Here is a 17,693-nt window from a genome sequence, read left to right on the forward strand (position 1 = left end):
GTTGAGGTCACATCTGCCTTTATAAGCTAGTGGTTGTACTCAGTCCAGGTCCTGGCTCCTCCCCTAGCTGTGTGATTTGAGTGTGTGACTTAAATGCTGAGCCACAGTGTCCCTAGCTATAAAACAGGGACAGTATCTGCCTCTCATTGTGAATCACTGAATGAAGTAATGAGATATGTTCAGAAGAATGCCTGACTCAGAATAGTATTCAGTAAATATATGCTATTTGTTGGCTTATAATTTATCCCAGTTGTTTCATGTGTATGAATATCTCAATTGGCTGAGTTCTAAGTAGCACCTGCCTTTTGTTTGTAGCCCTAGTATGACCTGACACTGAGCCATAGCTAGCTACACATTTCTTTCTCCTTTTTTTTTTTTAACTTCTTTGGTTGCGCTGGATCTTAGTTGCGGCTCGCCAGCTCTTTAATTGCGGCACGCATGTGCGATCCTTTTACCCGACCAGGGATCGAACCCAGGCCCCCTGTATTGGGAGCGTGGAGTCTTAACCACTGTGCTGTCAGGGGTGTCCCTAGCAAAGCATTTCTGAGCACTGACTGCATACAGAATACCTATAGATATTTTCAGCAGATACAAAAGAAATAACTAGGAAATGAATTTGTTGCAATTATTAGTGTAATTTTTTCAATTCTAGTTTTTTTTAAAGTATTTTATAAAGTATTTCAGTTCTCAAGTTAATAGCACCATTACAAAACCATTCAGAAAGACAGGTATTGCCATCCTTATGTAGCTAGATAGTCAACATAATACGTTTAAACCCATTCACAGAAATTACTGATTTGTACCTACTGGATTAGGCTTGCCACATCTATCTGCAGTAAACAGCAGATTCTAACATAGCATCTTGTTCTTCAGGCGCTTGATATAAGACTAGAGGCATTTCAAGTAACATACACGTAAGTGGAATATATGAGACATGGGAGCTGGGAACAAATGACTGCTGATCCATGAAGATGGCACAGGATTTAGACTGCTGGAAAGGAAGAGAACCTAAGTTTCCCAGTGTGGAGCCATGATGAAAGGTTGAAAGAAAACCCAGTTTGTGGGGAAGTGAAGATGTAAGATCAACCAGTACAGCTAAGACAAGGTGGGCATCTTGGTAGTCGAGAAAGGCAAAAGCCATTGTAAGGAGGTGCTACATGAAAATTGTTAGGTTTATTTTGACAGAAACACCCTCGAAGGTAAGGGTCTCATCCAAGTTGTCATGAATGTAGTAGAAGAGAGGGCATAGAGCTGGTTATTGGCATGAGGGCAAAGAAGCAGTGTTTGTTCGTGTGTGGTTACGTAGAAATTAAAGAGCTCCTTCAAAAATAAAGAGGGGACTTCCCTGGCAGTCCAGTGGTTAAGACTCCACACTTCCAATGCAGGGGCGCGGGTTCAATCCCTAGTCGGGGAACTAGGATTACATGCAGCACAGCCAAAAAAAAAAAAGAGATTTCAAGTTCTGTATGCCATTTCCTACCTCTTAAGAAAAGACAGACCCAAAGCTCACTCAGCCTTGCAGACCAGTTAGTTTGAATCTGCAAGGATGGTTCTTCACTTTTTTTTGTTCTGCAAATCAGCTGTACACGTCAGCCTACACCAGAAGAATGTGACATCTGCTCCAGGCTTCGGTTTCCTCACCTGTAAAATGGTGGAATTGTGAAGATTAAACCCATAAAAAGTGCCTACAACTTGACTTACGCATAATAAGCATTCACTGTAGAGTTATAAGACACCAAAGAATATTTCCAAGATTTACATCGATGGCAGCACAAAAGTTACATTAGGAAAATTTGATACAAGTACAGGCAAAAGTCAATTTTCATTCATCGTTACTGGATTATGTATGTGAACTTAAGATGAAGAGTGAAAATGAAGGACTTCCCTTGTGGTGCAGTGGTTAAGAATCCGCCTGCCAATGCAGGGGACACGGGTTCGAGCCCTGGGCCGGGAAGATCCCACATGCCGCAGAGCAACTAAGCCCGTGAGCCACAACTACTGAGCCCGTGTGCCACAACTACTGAAGCCCGTGTGCCACAACTACTGAAGCCCGTGTGCCACAACTACTGAAGCCCGTGTGCCACAACTACTGAAGCCCGTGTGCCTAGAGCCCATGCTCTGCAACAACAGAAGCCACCGCAATGAGAAGCCCGTGCACCACAACGAAGAGTAGCTCCCACTCGCTGCCACTAGAGAAAGCCTGCGTGCAGCAACGAAGACCGAAGGCAGTCAAAAATAAACTAATTTAAAAAAAAAAAAAAAGTGAAAATGAAGATGTACTATCAGTGCCGTCAACCTCAGCCCAAGAAATAGAATGAATACTTAAATTTTCTGCATTCGTGAATTAGTACGTGATTAATGATTGTGTGAACACAGAGGTGACTGCTATCCATCTGATCACAATAGATTCAGTCATTCAGTCATGACATTTGGATTTATTGCAAATATCTGAAAAATTTCAAGTACAGGTAAGCATTTTAGTTGTGAGAATTATGGGTATGTATATTGTCAGTTATTTGAAGTACATGTTATAGGATTAAGTAAAGCACTTCAGTTAATTACAAACACAGTTTTTTAACCAAGAAGTTAAAACTAAGAAAGTTAGAAATAATTAAGTAGGGAAATAGACTGTTACCTAGATAAGTTAAGGATGCACTTTATATTCTCTGAGCTAACAAAAGTTTATAAGCCTGCAGAATGTTGGAAATTAATCAGTGTGGCAACAATCTTTTAAGTGCTTTTAACGTCATTATCTTACTGTTAGGACGCAGCACTCAATTTGGTTTTAGGGCCAGCCAAACGACAACTTCTTCCACAGCTTCAGGTAACCGTGAGCATCTGCCTAGTATTTACAGATGTGCAGATGCTGACCACACGGGGCAGTAAAGAAACTGATGGTGCTAAGAATCATTCCTGCCTAGTGTCTACTTTGGAAAATTCTGACAATTTTAATAATTTAAGACAGATTTTTTGGGATAAATTTCAGATTCATTCTTATGTCCCAAACAACCAGTTCTCTAGCAGTGATATTTGGCTGTAACCACTACTGAATTTTAATAATCATTCAGCCAAGATGTATATTTGATGTAACTGTAGAAAAAATACTAAGGAACCACTTAAAAAATGTGTATTCTTTTTTTCTTCTAGCCAGCCAGTTAGCACAGTATCAAATACCATGTCTCCCAGAGATGACCAGCCCACACACCAGTTGTTCAGGGCTGGTGAACAAGAGAACAGTAACCAGTCATTATGTTCTGGGACAGACTGGCTGCTTGACCTTTCCAGCAAAACCCTGGCAAGTTAGGTAGGTGTGGCAGGAGAGCGGGTGGGATTAAGGATGTTCTTGCTGAGGTTGGCAGAAGTTCACATGCCATCTGCTGGAAATGTTCTCATTCACCAACTCCACGAGCCTTTAGTGGAGGCAAATTCTCTACCTTTTATTTACCAAAATAAAGTCACTTTCCAAATTTTGATGACCCACTGACAAACACCAATATCTTCCTTCTCATATTTAGGTTTAATCTTTCTGATTAAGGGATAGCTGGAGTTGACTTCAACAGATTGTAGACTTAATCCCCTGGTCGGGAGGCTGTACATGATAAATAAGATGCACGGATCCAGTGTGGTGGATCAGGGCAGGGGTTGGCTGGATTTTGCTTTGCTTAGATTGGTTTGAGATTTGCTTTGTGTTCCTTTTGCTGTTCTAGGGCCATTGGGTATTTCTAATGATGATGGACTAAAGAGAGGAAAGAAAACCAGCAATCCTAAAATTTGCTGCCGTGCAGATTGCTTATTGAGTGCACATTTTGGTCACCATGATGTGCTTTTATAAGATTATTTTTAAAATCCATAACCTTGCTCAGATTCACACAGTTTTCAGTTGTATTTATACTGAGACTTGAGAAAGGTGATCTGCATTCCCTTCCAACTCCAGGAAGCTAGGATTCCTGCTGTGCTGTTCAAACTTTTTTTTTTTTTTGCCAGGTGGAACCCTTCAAACAAAAACGTATCAAAAGGCATCATTTGTAAAATAAAATCAGAAAGCCTCTGTTAGAAGCAGAGGCTTATCATTCTATATACTTACAGGCTTGTAAGCGTCGATAGGATGTCAGTATAACCTTCTACTATTAGAGCCTTTTCAAACTTTGTGATGCCATGTCTAAGATCTAACTAGCTAAGTACTCTTTGGGTAGAAAGTCAAACAAGGTAGCACTTTGAAAGTTATTTAGCTGGCTTTCATTTCCTAGCATTGCATTATGGGACACAGTAGATCAGGAAAGCATCCTGCAGATCCTAACAAAACATCCTTTAGGAGACCAGGGTTTTTCACTGAGGGTGTTCCATGCCATTTATGTTTTTTGAGTGTGTGGTGTAATTAAATGTATTCCAATGTGTGTATATAATCATATCCTTGCTTTTTCTTCATTGTATCCCTGAACAATATGTTAAATTTTGCCAATTTTTGAACTTTATGTAATGAAAATTACACTGTGTATTCTTCTATAAATGGTTTCTTTCAACATGTTTTTTTTTAGGGGTTTATCCATGTTGACATGCTTGATTCCCAGTTTTTGGTTTTGTGGGCGTGTGGTGGGGGGTTCCCCTCCTTTTTGCTTTTCTTTTCCTCCACTTCTTTTCTATTTGAAGTTATATTCTTTATAACTCACTGTTCTTTTGGTGGTTACTCTAACAAATTTAATTTAAATTATTAGTGTTAGAAGTTACTATCTTTGCTCTTCTTCCCATTCTCCTTTGACATCTACAGCAAGATATGTGTTAGACCTCATCTTTCCATTTCTCTTTAACCTCTCATTTTTTTCAGTCTCTGTCCTTATGATCTGCATTCTCAAAAATAGCTTCATCTCTGTCTTCTAGTTTATTAATTTTCTCCTCAGTCATGCCTAATCTATCTAATCCATCCACTGAATTTTAAATTTTAATCACTGTATTTTTATTTCACATTTTGTTTTGTTTAGATTTCAAAATCTGCTTGGCTATTCTTTGTCATTTACTCTCTCCTAATTTTTTATTTATTTATTTATTATAAATTATTTATTTATTTTTGGCCGTTTTGGGTCTTTGTTGCTGCGTGCGGGCTTCTCATTGCGGTGTCTTCGCTTTGTTGCAGAGCACGGGCTCTAGGCATGCGGGCTTCAGCAGTTGTGGCACATGGGCTCAGCAGTTGTGGCTCACAGGCTCTAGAGCACAGGCTCAGTATTTGTGGCACATGGGCTTAGTTGCTCCGCGGCATGTGGGATCTTCCCAGACCAGGGATCGAATCTGTGTTCCCTGCATTGGCAGGCAGATTCTTAACCACTGCGCCACCAGGGAAGTCCTCCTAATCTTTTTAAACTTAAGTGTTATTTCCCTGAATATGGTAAAATGGTTGTTATCCCAATATCTGAAATCTTTGGGAGTTTCTTTGTTGTTCCTGCTGGTTCTCATTTCTGTGTGTTTTGTGATATTTTACTTGGAGTTGTCCGTTTTACTTGTCCTTTTTATCTTTATCTGTGGGGAGTCTCTGCAGCCTGGATTGAAGTTAAGTTTCCCCAGAGAAGATAGGAGTTTGCCCTTCTGGGTAAACTGGTGCAGTAGCAACATAGAATCTTTAATTCCTCACTTGCTGTTTTTCACATCATACAGGTATCATGAAATTAAGCCTCAAATGTTTAGGTCCTAGCAATGAATTCGTAGGAAAGAGCTTTTTACTCCCCTCTACCCAGTGCCAGGGTCAAGATAGGCTTCTTTGCCATCTCCTGCATGGCAGGGTTATTTCTTCTGTTTTTAATGCCATATACCCAGCTGTAATTGGGGTCTGCTATAATTAGGTTGAACTATGGGGGTATGCCTACATAATTCAGCAATGTCATAAAGTTTGGGGTCTTAAAAAAATGGCAGCTTTCTAATAGATTCCCTGCCTTGAGTAGGTTCTGGACTTTATCTCCTTCCCCAGCACCCCTAGAGAGTTATAAAAACCGAAGTGGAAGGTCTCCAGGGTTTTGAAGAAGCCTTTAAGACAAAGCCATCTTGGTGCCCATGTGCTTCCCAAAGTTCAAGGTTCCTATTTCCACTTTGTTTAAGCATCACTCTGCTAATCTCTTTCCTGCCAGCCCTATAATTTATTTTTTAACATAGTTTTTACATTTCATTTAATATTTTAGTTATTTTAATCAAGAGAATCTTTCAGGGTCTTTTTCCATCCTTTGGTCTCTTCGAGTCTCTTTAGCTCATTTCTATTTCAGTAGTTGATCTAATTAAGTTGAATCCTTGGCATTGTTTTATGAATTCAAACATACCACCACTTAAACCCAGAGAGTTTAGTATTCAGGTGCCTGTCAGATTTCTCTTTAATAGTTCCTTTCTTTGATCCTGGATGCCACTTCAAATGGGAATTATTTTTTACTTTATATTTAAATTGTTTGAAGTTACCACCTGCAAATCCTTTTAAGATCAGAGTTTGATATAGGAAATAATTTACTGAGTGGGTGTATTTACTACTATTTTAAAGACCCATGTTGATTTGCTATGCAGTTTTCCTTTTATAAGAATTTATTATACACTTGGATTCCACACCAGGAAGTGAAGCAGCTGTGGTGGAAAGACTATCAGGATTTAGGTCAAAGGAACTGAGCAGCGAGACTAGGCAGCAGAGGTTCCTCACGCCATAATTCCACAGTTCAGCCTCTGGGGTTATTGATCTGGGTCTGTGAGCTCCCTGAAATTCTATGCAGTATATTACCTGTGAATCTTTCTAAGGAAAGGATTTATAGCTTCATCAAGTTTGCATAGTTTAGAGGGGGTAAGTGCTGGTTTGAATGAGTGAGTGGGCCAGGGTCCTGCCTCAGACTTCATTTGGTTTGAAGGTAGCCATTCTCATGATGACTACTTTAATTCTAGAGAGGGTTTCTAAAATACAAAGAAAATTTCCAGGCCTGGAATTTAATTCTCCCTTTTTTTTTCTTTATATCTCTTGTTTTAAAATGGTATTTATGCACTCTTTTTAGTAATTATCTCACTCATGGTTTCTTTGCCAGGAGTAACAGAAATCCTGTTGGTAATAACTTTAGTATTTATGATGAGCAGATCTGTGTTCATTTTGATGAAAAAACAGTAGAATCATACATCTACAGCCATAAGGGAACTTTCTGAATTGTTAGTAGTTTCTTTACAATATAGATGGGTGAGATTCAATTTGAGCTTCCTATTCCTTTAGGAGTCGTTTGTTACAAAGAAGTAGGAAAAGTAACTCAATTATAGAGTTTTCTGCAAACTGCTGCTCAAGCTAGTTCTTACATACACAGAGGTACCCATTTCTGTAATGAATTTATGGATATGTGTGGCCTTGAGCTAGTTACAGTAGCTCCCAAGTCTGCAGAAGCCCACATATGCAGCAGCTCGCAGCTCTTCCTCTTCCTAAGGGCCGTACTGGGCAGTGGTTAGAGCATGGACTCTATACCCTAGGGCCGAGGTGGGAATCCTCACTGCCATTGCTGGTGGTGTGGCCTTGGGCAAGTCATTTAACCTCTTTGTGCCTCAGTGTTTCCCTTGGTTAAAAAATAGGGATGGAAACATTACATCAGTGATTGCTGTAAAGATTTTAAACATTAATACATGGAAAGAACTGAGACCCAGACCCATAATAGCTGTGTGGTAAATATGAGACATTACTATTATTGCTTGACTGCATCCTGCCACCAAACCATGTAGCATTAAATGAAAGGTATAAAACAGTTAAAACGCTAATCCCAGCCTCCTTACCATCTTATAGTTGATAACCAAAAATGGAATTACTTAGCAAAATGCACTGTTGTGAAATTCTGTTCTACAAAGATCCACAAGCTTTCTACAAGTCACACCAAGCCAACCAGGAAACTGAAGGAAAAATATCAATTGTTTCACACAGAGTCTCAACAAATCAATTACAACTAATTAATTCTCCTTTTTTAAGGCATGTTTTAACCTTTTAAATTAATTCACTTTTTGAAAAGGTGTAATGCACGTAAGTCATTTTCCAAAACACTCTAAAAGGTTAAAGTAAATCTTCCATTCTCCCTGGCCCCTCGGCCACCCTCCCCAGATGAAGCTGTTCCTGGTTTTTTTTGCACTTTTCATGGATATGGCTACTTAAACCAGTGTGTATGAGTGTAAATCTTACTCAATCTTTTTTTTTCTTTTTAATGCCAGTGGTATTGGAACATTGTTTTTATTATGGTAGATTTTCCCGTATTAGTATATTATACAGCTACCTCATTCTTTGAACTCAACCCCTGGTTCTAATTTTTCAAAAAGCTTATTAAAAGAACATTCTTCCTCCCTTTGTGGAAAATAGAGAAGTGTGAAGTCGGGAATACAATAGTAAAATGTGGGGAGGAAAATCCTATCACAATCAGACACAGAAAGCTGTTTTATGCCAACAGAACTGACAGTATTTACCTGTAAACATTTGTTCTTTGTAACAAGCCACGTTCCCAGCCCTGGTTTCTCAAGTGCAGGTTGAGGAGTGCCTTCTGAATCAGTTCCAAAAGACGGAAATAAGCTCAGGGGGCCCCAGTACAGCTCTGTGATTGTGCTAGAAGGAAGCAGCAGGGACCGCACCCCCAAAACCAAGCAAGGGCTGAGCACAAGACAATGAGGGGGCCTGGGGCACCTGCCAGGTGTGGCAGCTCACTCAAAATGATGGTTCATTAGCTGCTACCCCTGTGCCCATGTACCCTAGAGCATCTTGTTCAGATTTTCTCATTGATTTTATGTAGTGGATAATGACCATGCATGTGGTTAAAAAGGGTTTTTTTCCTGAAGGTAAAAAAGGATAGACAGTGAAAGGTCTTCTAAGCTTCAGTTTTCCTCCTCAGAGACAGCGAATCTCCAATCCTGTGTATTTGTAAGTTGATCTTTTTCCTTACACACTAATTTTTAACACACTTCTACATTTTGGTTTATGTAAGTATATTAACCTATACTCAGTAATCTTGGAGATCATCTTATATTATGTGTACATATTGCTGCCTTATTCTTTTTTAGAGCTATTTGTATATTTTTGCCATAATTGATTTAACCAGCCCCCATTGGATGGACTTTTAGGTTGTTTGCCCTTGTTTGCTGCTATACTAATGCTGAATAAATATCCTTGTCCATAGTGAGGTGAACACATGTTCAACTCAAGTGCTATCTGTTAAATAGACTCCATGAAGTCAAATTGTTAATCAGAAGGGGAGGTCAGGTTTTTCAACTTCTCATTCTGAAAAAATTTCAAATATGTAAACAATTAGAAGAGTAGTGAACCCCCATGTGGGTGTCATTCAGCCTGCACAGTCAACTTGGAGCCGAGCTGTGTCATTTCTACTTAACTCCCCTAACATCATTTTGAAGTAAGTCCTAGATATCATATTTATAAATATTTCAGTTTGTACCTCTAAAAGATGATTTTTTTAAAACATAACTATGATACCGTTATCACACCTAATACCCAGTCAGTATTCAAATACACTGAAAGACATAATGATACTAAAACATTAGGGATTGGAAACTGTCCATACTCTGACATTCTTTCTTCATTTGTTACCAAGAATATGTCTCTACAGAGAAACTTTCCTTCCTCTGCTCTATGATTACCCTGAGTTATAACGTGTACAGGAAAGTCAGGATAAACGCTTGACTCTTTCCCTTTATTTACCAATTTAAAAAAATTTTTTTTGGCCGTGCCACGTGGCATGTGGAATCTTAGTTCCCCAACTAGGGATGAAATCCACACCCCCTGCAGTGGAAGCGCGGAGTCTTAACTAGTGGACTGCCAAGGAAGTCCCTTATTTACCAGTTTTCAAAATAAATGTGTCACCATCCTTTCAGAGGTGACCAGAGAGTCAGGATTTGTTTTGTTTTGCTCTGTTTTAGTATCATTATGAACTCGTGGGCTTCAATCCGTTGCAATTCATATTCTCAAAGTTTACCTTTTACCATCTTTAGCCAGTCAGAGCCTCTTTGAGTTTCCCTACATCTTTTTTTTTTTTTTTTTTTGGCTATGTCCTTTTGACGTGACTCTACTATGGATTTACGTGCCTTCTGCTCTGACAAGGTGCTAAGTGCATTTTGAACTTCCCTCCATTTCTCCAGAGCCACAGTTCCCTTCAGTGGGAAATGGCTTTTGGTCATTTAGTGTTGGGGTTGGGGCTCATTGCTATTGAGTTTGTTTCTAGGCCTTTTCAGTGAACAAAGCTAGGAAGTACGTGAGAAACTAGATCATTAATTCATGCTGATATTTCCAATCCAAACTTAGGATTACATGGTTTTACTTCTTTGATTTTACATTTGTGTCTTATTCTCTTATAATGAAAATATTAGTTCCCAGCAATGCTAACAATTATTTATTTGCTTCATCCTATATTACCTATAATAGTTGCAGAAAAATATGAATATTATTAATAATATGAGTACTGAATTTTTTAATAGTTCTTTTTGTCCTTAGAGTCCTTTTAAATTACCATGTTTTACAGTCACCTGAGACAATTCCTCTCAGTGGGATTATGCCAGAATAAAACAAAATTGTTCATTTGTTTCATCTTGCTTCTCCTTTTTTTTTTTGGCTGTACCACGCAGCTTGTAGGTGGGATCTTAGTTCCCTGACCAGGGATCAGGGATCAAACCCAGGCTCTCAGCAGTGAAAGCACAGAGTCCTAACCACTGGACCGCCAGGGAGTTTTCTCATCTTGCTTGTTTAAATTTATTTTTATTTAAATTTTGCTTTTGTACCTAAGGATAAACTATTTACATGGTCCCAAAGTCAAATATACAAAGCAAGTTATATTCAGAGAAGTCTAACTTCTGTCCCTGCCCTCTCCACCCTGTCCTTACCTCACCCTGTTTGTTAATACTCCTAAGTGTGTGCATATGTGTGAGTTTAATATAAGTAAATACATCTGTATATTCCCAGACCCCCTCTTTCTTGGAGAATGGAAGTATATCAGGCACACTTGCTCATACCGTACATTTTTCTGTAACAGTTTCTCTTGGAGGCCATTTCATAGCAGTATTTGAGTTCCTCTTGCACTTTTCCAGCTTCATGGTCCTCCAGGGTGGGAATGGAACGGTTTCTTCAACCAGTTCTCTATCAGTGACGCTGGGGCGGTTCCCAGCCCGTGCTCTCTCAGTAGCGCTGTGGTGAGTAACTTGCACATACATCTTTCCATGTCACTGGCCCAGTGCCTTTGGGATAAGTTCATAAGAAGAGTCAAGGGGTAAATGTATATGCATTTTTTTAATAATTTGATACATTAACTTGCCTTTCAAAGAGAGCACTGCCTGCCTTCCACCAACATCCTTTGAGAGTAGACTGGTTTGAAATGCTTGTTTGCATGGCAGTGACATCCAACTCAGTGTCCCTGTGTGTTACAGGTGTCCTTGCTTCACCCCTTGAGCCCTGATGAGTCACCATGTCACAGGAGGTAGACTCGGGGCCACATAGGCCAGGCACAGACAAGGAAGCGTGGCTGTGCTGTGCTGTGTTAAAACCAAAAACCAGGGCCATTTAGATGCCAAATTTTCCATGGTCTTTCATTGCCCTTGTGTTCTTCTAGATCATTTATTTTTATTTATGAGCACATGTGTACTTGTGCGTGGGTGCATGTCTGCATGTGTCAGACACCAAGTTTCAATGATTTGACAGTAAGTGCCTTCTGATTACAGGTCAACACATCCTTAGTTCTTTCCTTTAAAAAATATACTAATTGAATGGCTGGCATGTCCTCAGCATACATTAGAGGTCCCAGAACAGATTCTTCATCCTTCCTGGGGTTCAGGGTTATTTCTGTGAGGGTAAAATTGGACATAATCAGAAAACAACAGGGCCTTCCCCACGGTGTTCTAGATGGGCATTTCAGGCTGAGGTAGTAGTGTTTGATGCATCCCTGGGCTCAAGTATCCCTTCTCAGGTTTACTTTGGGAAACTCTGTTGCTCACGCTTAAAAATTTCCCCAACTTTTGGACAGTACAGTTGCCTCCCAACTTGCACCTCCCCCTCTCCTGTATATAGAGCCCAAAGTGGGACACAATTAATGCCACTACTCATTGGCAGAAAAATTGGTCTAGTCATGGTCAGCCCAACCCAAGCCACCTAACACATGGTATTTCGCTGGCCAGAGTATGTTGTTCAGGAATAGAAAGACAATCCAGATTGGTCTAATCAGAACAGAAGGAAGCCCAGGACCATTCTATGATGGGGGTATGGGGCAAGAAGGCCTCTAAGTTGTGGTATGCCAGTGTGAAGTCTAGAACTGCTACATTTTGCAACAAGGAGGGAAGCTAGTCTGAGGACAAAAACCAACCCAAGGAGAATAGAAAGGCCAAGGAACAGCAGAGAAACAGAGCCAGAGCCTTGATCAGACCATACCTGAAGCCTGTACAACCACTGGACTAGTTCAGTTAAGTGACACATTTCCTGTTTGAATTGAGTTTTCTGTTATTTGCAGCCAAAATGGGCTTCTGGATTTTCCATCAACTTATTTTGTGCAATGATAGGAAACAAAGCAGCTTCTCAACAGAATGGTTTTAAAATGCTACCAAATATCAACAGCTGTATCATTCAAATACTTATAGCTAGAATTAACAACCAGTGGAGGAGTGAATTCCCCCACATTGATAGAAAGACAGCACCTTCCAGAGAAGTTGCTTTTGTAATCCTGCCAGATGAATAGCCAAGCCTAAAGTTGGGGAGTGCAGAGAAGAAGTAGTGTTGCCAGCACAAACTGGTGCAGCTTAGGAAACTGGACATTCTATCCATGGCCCAGGAAAAGACCCAGCAAGTGTTGGGTGATGCCCAGGTTTTGTTTGGTATAAAACCCAGTGCTGGGCTTCCCTGGTGGCACAGTGGTTGAGAGTCCGCCTGCCGATGCAGGGGACACAGGTTCGTGCCCCAGTCTGGGAAGATCCCACATGCCGCAGAGCATCTGGGCCCATGAGCCATGGCCACTGAGCCTGCGCGTCCGGAGCCTGTGCTCCGCAACGGGATAGGCCACAACAGTGAGAGGCCCGCATACCGCAAAAAAAAAAAAAACAGTGCCTGTCCCGATATTGGCCCTCATAGTCCCTGCTACTGTGTGTGCCAGGCACCACGTTGAGCCGTCCCTGTATTAACTCATTCTGTCTTTCCATGCCCAAGGTAGGTACTCAGATCCCCATATTATTAATGAATAAGGAAACTGAAGCACAGATTGTTATTAAGGCAAATGATGTGGGTTTTTTTTTTTTAATATTTATTTTATTTTCCTTTTTTTTTTTTTTTGTGTGCGGGGGTTTTAGTTGAGACATGCGGGATCTTTTCGTTACAGCGTGTGGTCTGCTTGGGTTTCTCTCTAGTTGCGGCGCGCGGGCTTCTCTCCAGTTGTGGCGTGTGGGTTTTCTCTCTCTAGTTGTAGCACGTGAGCTCCAGGGCTCGTAGGCTCTAGTTGTGGTGTGCGAGCTCAGTAGTTGTGGCACGCAGGCTTAGTTTCCCCACAGCACGTGGGATCTTAGTTCCCCGACCAGGGACCGAACCCGCGTACCCTGCATTGGAAGGCGGATTCTCTACCACTGGACCACCAGGGAAGTCTCTGGTTGTTTTTTTTTTTAATGAAATAAAGATCAGCCAAATACATAGTAGGCCCTCAGTAAATGTTTGTCAGGTGAATACGTGTTACATATTTTACTGGGGTTGCAAAAGGCTGACACTTCATTAATACCTTTCTTCATCCAGGTACTATAGCAGTTACTCTGCAATAGGCCCTGGGAAGGCAGGAGTCCTGCCCTCATGGAACTCAGTCTGGTACAAGAGACAGGCATTAAGCCAAGAGCTAAACAGCATGGATCAGTGTGAGCGGGGGGATGACCAGGGACGGCCTGCTTTGGGGGGGTGGGGGTGCGTTCCTGAGGAAGTGCCATTGCAACAGACTTGAGCGTGAGAAGGCACTGCCAGCTGCACCCACATGGCAGGCCGGCGTTTCTACAGGAGGAATAACAGGCATGCCAGCCCTGAGTGAGGAGCCTGGTGCAGGAGAGGAAATCAAGGCAGGGCAGCAGGAGCAGAGTAGAGGGGTGCGGACGAAGCTCAGTGGAGCAGGGCCCAGGCCAGGCAGGGAAGGCCTCCTTGGCCACAGGATTTTAATCTCAAGAGCAAGGGAAAACCAGTGAAGGTTTCTGAGCTTTGTGACTCAAGAAAAATACTTTATTCCTTAACCTGGTGGCGAGGACATGGCTGTTTTTATAGTATTCTGTATAATTTTTGAATGTTTGTGATATTTTTTAAGAGATATGATTTTGTGAAAGTCGCTCTCAGTACTGGGTGGGGAGCGCAGGTCTGAGGAAGACAAGAGTGAAAGTAGAAAGACTGCTGGAAGCAGCAGGTGGTGGTGACATGGCCCAGGATGGATTACAGTGAGGACAGAAAGAAGACAGACACCAGGGGGCCAGAAATGGGCTTCGGGGGAGTTATCAGGTTGGGGCAGGCGGGGGGTGGAACAAGGAGGAATTTTTTTTTTTTACATCTTTATTGGAGTATAATTGCTTTACAATGGCGTGTTAGTTTCTGCTTTATAACAAAGTGAATCAGTTATACATATACATATGTTCCCATATCTCTTCCCACTTGTGTCTCCCTCCCTCCCTATCCCACCCCTCTAGCTGGTCACAAAGCACCGAGCTGATCTCCCTGTGCTATGCGGCTGCTTCCCACTAGCTATCTATTTTACGTTTGGTAGTGTATATATGTCCATGCCACTCTCTCCCTTTGTCACAGCTTACCCTTCCCCCTCCCCATATCCTCAAGTCCATTCTCTAGTAGGTCTGTGTCTTTATTCCTGTTTTACCCCTAGGTTCTTCATGACATTTTTTTTTTTCTTAAATTCCATATATATGTGTTAGCATACGGTATTTGTCTTTCTCTTTCTGACTTACTTCACTCTATATGGCAGACTCTAGGTCCATCCACCTCATTACAAATAGCTCAATTTCGTTCCTTGTTAGGGCTGAGTAATATTCCATTGTATATATGGAGGTTCCTTAAAAAACTACAAATAGAACTACCATATGACCCAGCAATCCCACTACTGGGCATATACCCTGAGAAAACCATAATTCAAAAAGAGTCATGTACCAAAATGTTCATTGCAGCTCTATTTACAATAGCCAGGAGATGGAAACAACCTAAGTGTCCATCATCGGATGAATGGATACAGAAACTGGTTTTAAATTCACCAACAGAGTGACATTAGGCAAGTCAATAAACCTCTCTGAACCTCCATTCCTTTCCTTAAAATAAAGATTTTCAGTGGTTGTGAGGATTACATGCGGGGGTGCACACATAAAGCATTTCCACAGCACTCTGCTGGGCACCCGTGAAACAACGAGTCAAGGGAAGGGTTCTGTTTGGCTGTTACTGGAAATCTAAAGAGATTTGTAACGTCCACGTTGGTGGCAGGATCTCTGTTGGATCCCAGGTCACCTGTTTCAGCCGTTGCTTCTCAGATTGGGAGACACGAGAACCTCCTGGAGTGCTTGAAAAAATGCAGAGTCCTGGGCCTCACCTCCAGAGATCCTGATTTGGAAATTGGGACCCAGGAAAGTGCATTCATCAAGTTCAGTATCAGAGTGATGCAGATACTGGGGGGTTCATGGACCACACTTGCAGAAACTCTGCTGTAAGCCCTACTACTTTCATAAAATACACAGATACTCCCCACCTCCTCCTAGGTGGTGATAAAAAGAGGGCTGACATTTCTACCTCTGTTAGTTGGCAGTGACAGGAATACCAATCAGACTGGCTGTAGCAAAAAGGGAATTTGTTGGCTTGTACAACTGACATGACCAGGGCTCTGAGCACAGCTGGATGCAGGGCCTCAAATGAGATCAGCAGGATGCAGCCTCCCATTTTTCCATCAGATACCTCTGCTCTCCTCTGTGTTGGCCTAACTCCCAGGCAGGCCTTCTCCGCATGATGGCCCACAGGTCCAGGCTTACCCACCCTTGCAAATAGCGGTCCCAGCAGAGGACTTCTCAGTGAAGAGTTCCAGCCAGAGTCCTCTATGGAACCCCACTGGCCTGGTTGGGTCAGCCTCTCTCAAACCACCTGTGTTGAAACTAGGGGATGGCTGACATTACCAGAAGGAGGGGGACAATGCCGAGCAGGGAAACACTAAAGGTAGCCACCACGCTTTCTAAGGGAGAAGTCTGACTAGAAATACGCCCAAATACAATGAGCTGTCTCACAGGTAATGAGCTCCCCATTGCTGGAGATGGTCCACCTGTGACCAGGGTGCACTTTATAAGATGCTACCCCGAGAAATGATTTTCTTTCCTCTAGACCTCGGCTCTTAATAATGTCCTTCTTTCCCCTTTTCCCAACCGAGAAGACCCAGCTTAAATACCACTTCCCCTGAGAGGCCTCCTCCCTGCAACTGCCCTGTGACTCTGCTTTCCTCTGTCTGACTAACCACAGCTCCCATGGACAGTGAGTTCACGTCCTGCCTTGCCACCACCATGGCTGGGTGACCTTGGACAAGTGACTTCACCTGTCTGAGCCTTGTTTTTCTCATCTGTAGAATTACTGGCCGTTTCCCAAAGATCTCTCTCCACTTCTTCAACAACCATAGACTTTTTAGCTGGGCACAAGGTGCCCTGAATAAAGACTGCAGTTCCCATGTTCCCTTGCAGCTGGGTGTCCTGGGACCAAGGGCTCCCCATGGGGTGGGAGCAGTGCTGTGAAGCCGCTCTGAAGAGATGGCTGGCATACACCCATATAGTGTCCTTTTCTTGTTTATCCCCCGTCCTCCTGCCTGAAGCGCAGGTGCTGCCATCTTTGACCATGACGATGAAGGCCCTAGGAAGGTGGAGCAGCGAGCTGGAAGGTGCTTTGTGGAGCGGAGGCACCTCCAGCCTTTGGCACAAGAAATAACTTCTGACTTGTTTAAGCCACTGATACTTCAGACTTCTTCTGACAGCAGGACCTAATCCTAACTCATGAGAGTTCCTGCCTCACAGGGTTGTTGCAGAGATTAAACAAGGAGATGTGTTGAATGTGCCCGCACAGTGCCTGACGTGCAGTAGGCGTGCACTCAATGCAGGTGGCTGTTATTTTCTCCCAGTTACCATGCTCCCTGCCCTTGTTCTGCCACACATTCCAGGGGGATGTTTACAGCTCCACCTCCCACACTGAGGACACTACCTTAACAGCAGGAAATTCCCCTATCTCTCTCTCCCTCAGCTCCTGGCCTGGGTTCCTTGGATGCAAATGAGAGAGACCAGCTCAGGCAGACAGAAACAAACAGGGAGTTTATCAGAAGGCAGTGAGACACCCACATGGTGGAAGGGAAGGCTGGAGACCCAGGCTTGGCACAGACAGGCACCAACAACCACAGAACTTCTCCACTGCAGACCCCGCCCTGATGTGAGCTGTCTGTCTCTTTCCCGTTGGCTCCATTTGGGTCACGTGCCCACCTCTCAGTTAGAAGAGGGGGACACCTTGAACAGTTCCATCAGACTGGACCCAACAGGTGAGTCAGTTCCCTTAACAGGAATGGGTGCTAAACGGCAGCCAAAACCCAACAAGTGTCCAAGTGCAGACAAGCGCCGGATGTTCTTGGCAATAAGTAACAGAAATCCTCACCCAAACAATAGTGAAATGTGTCATCTCTCAAAAGCAGAATTATGCAGGTGGCCGTGGGCTGAGTAGA

This window comes from Aethalodelphis obliquidens, unplaced genomic scaffold (genome assembly GCF_003676395.1).
Source record: "Aethalodelphis obliquidens isolate GAN/ISIS:26980383/991018 unplaced genomic scaffold, ASM367639v1 scaffold28, whole genome shotgun sequence".
In the NCBI taxonomy this organism is placed as follows: domain Eukaryota; kingdom Metazoa; phylum Chordata; class Mammalia; order Artiodactyla; family Delphinidae; genus Aethalodelphis; species Aethalodelphis obliquidens.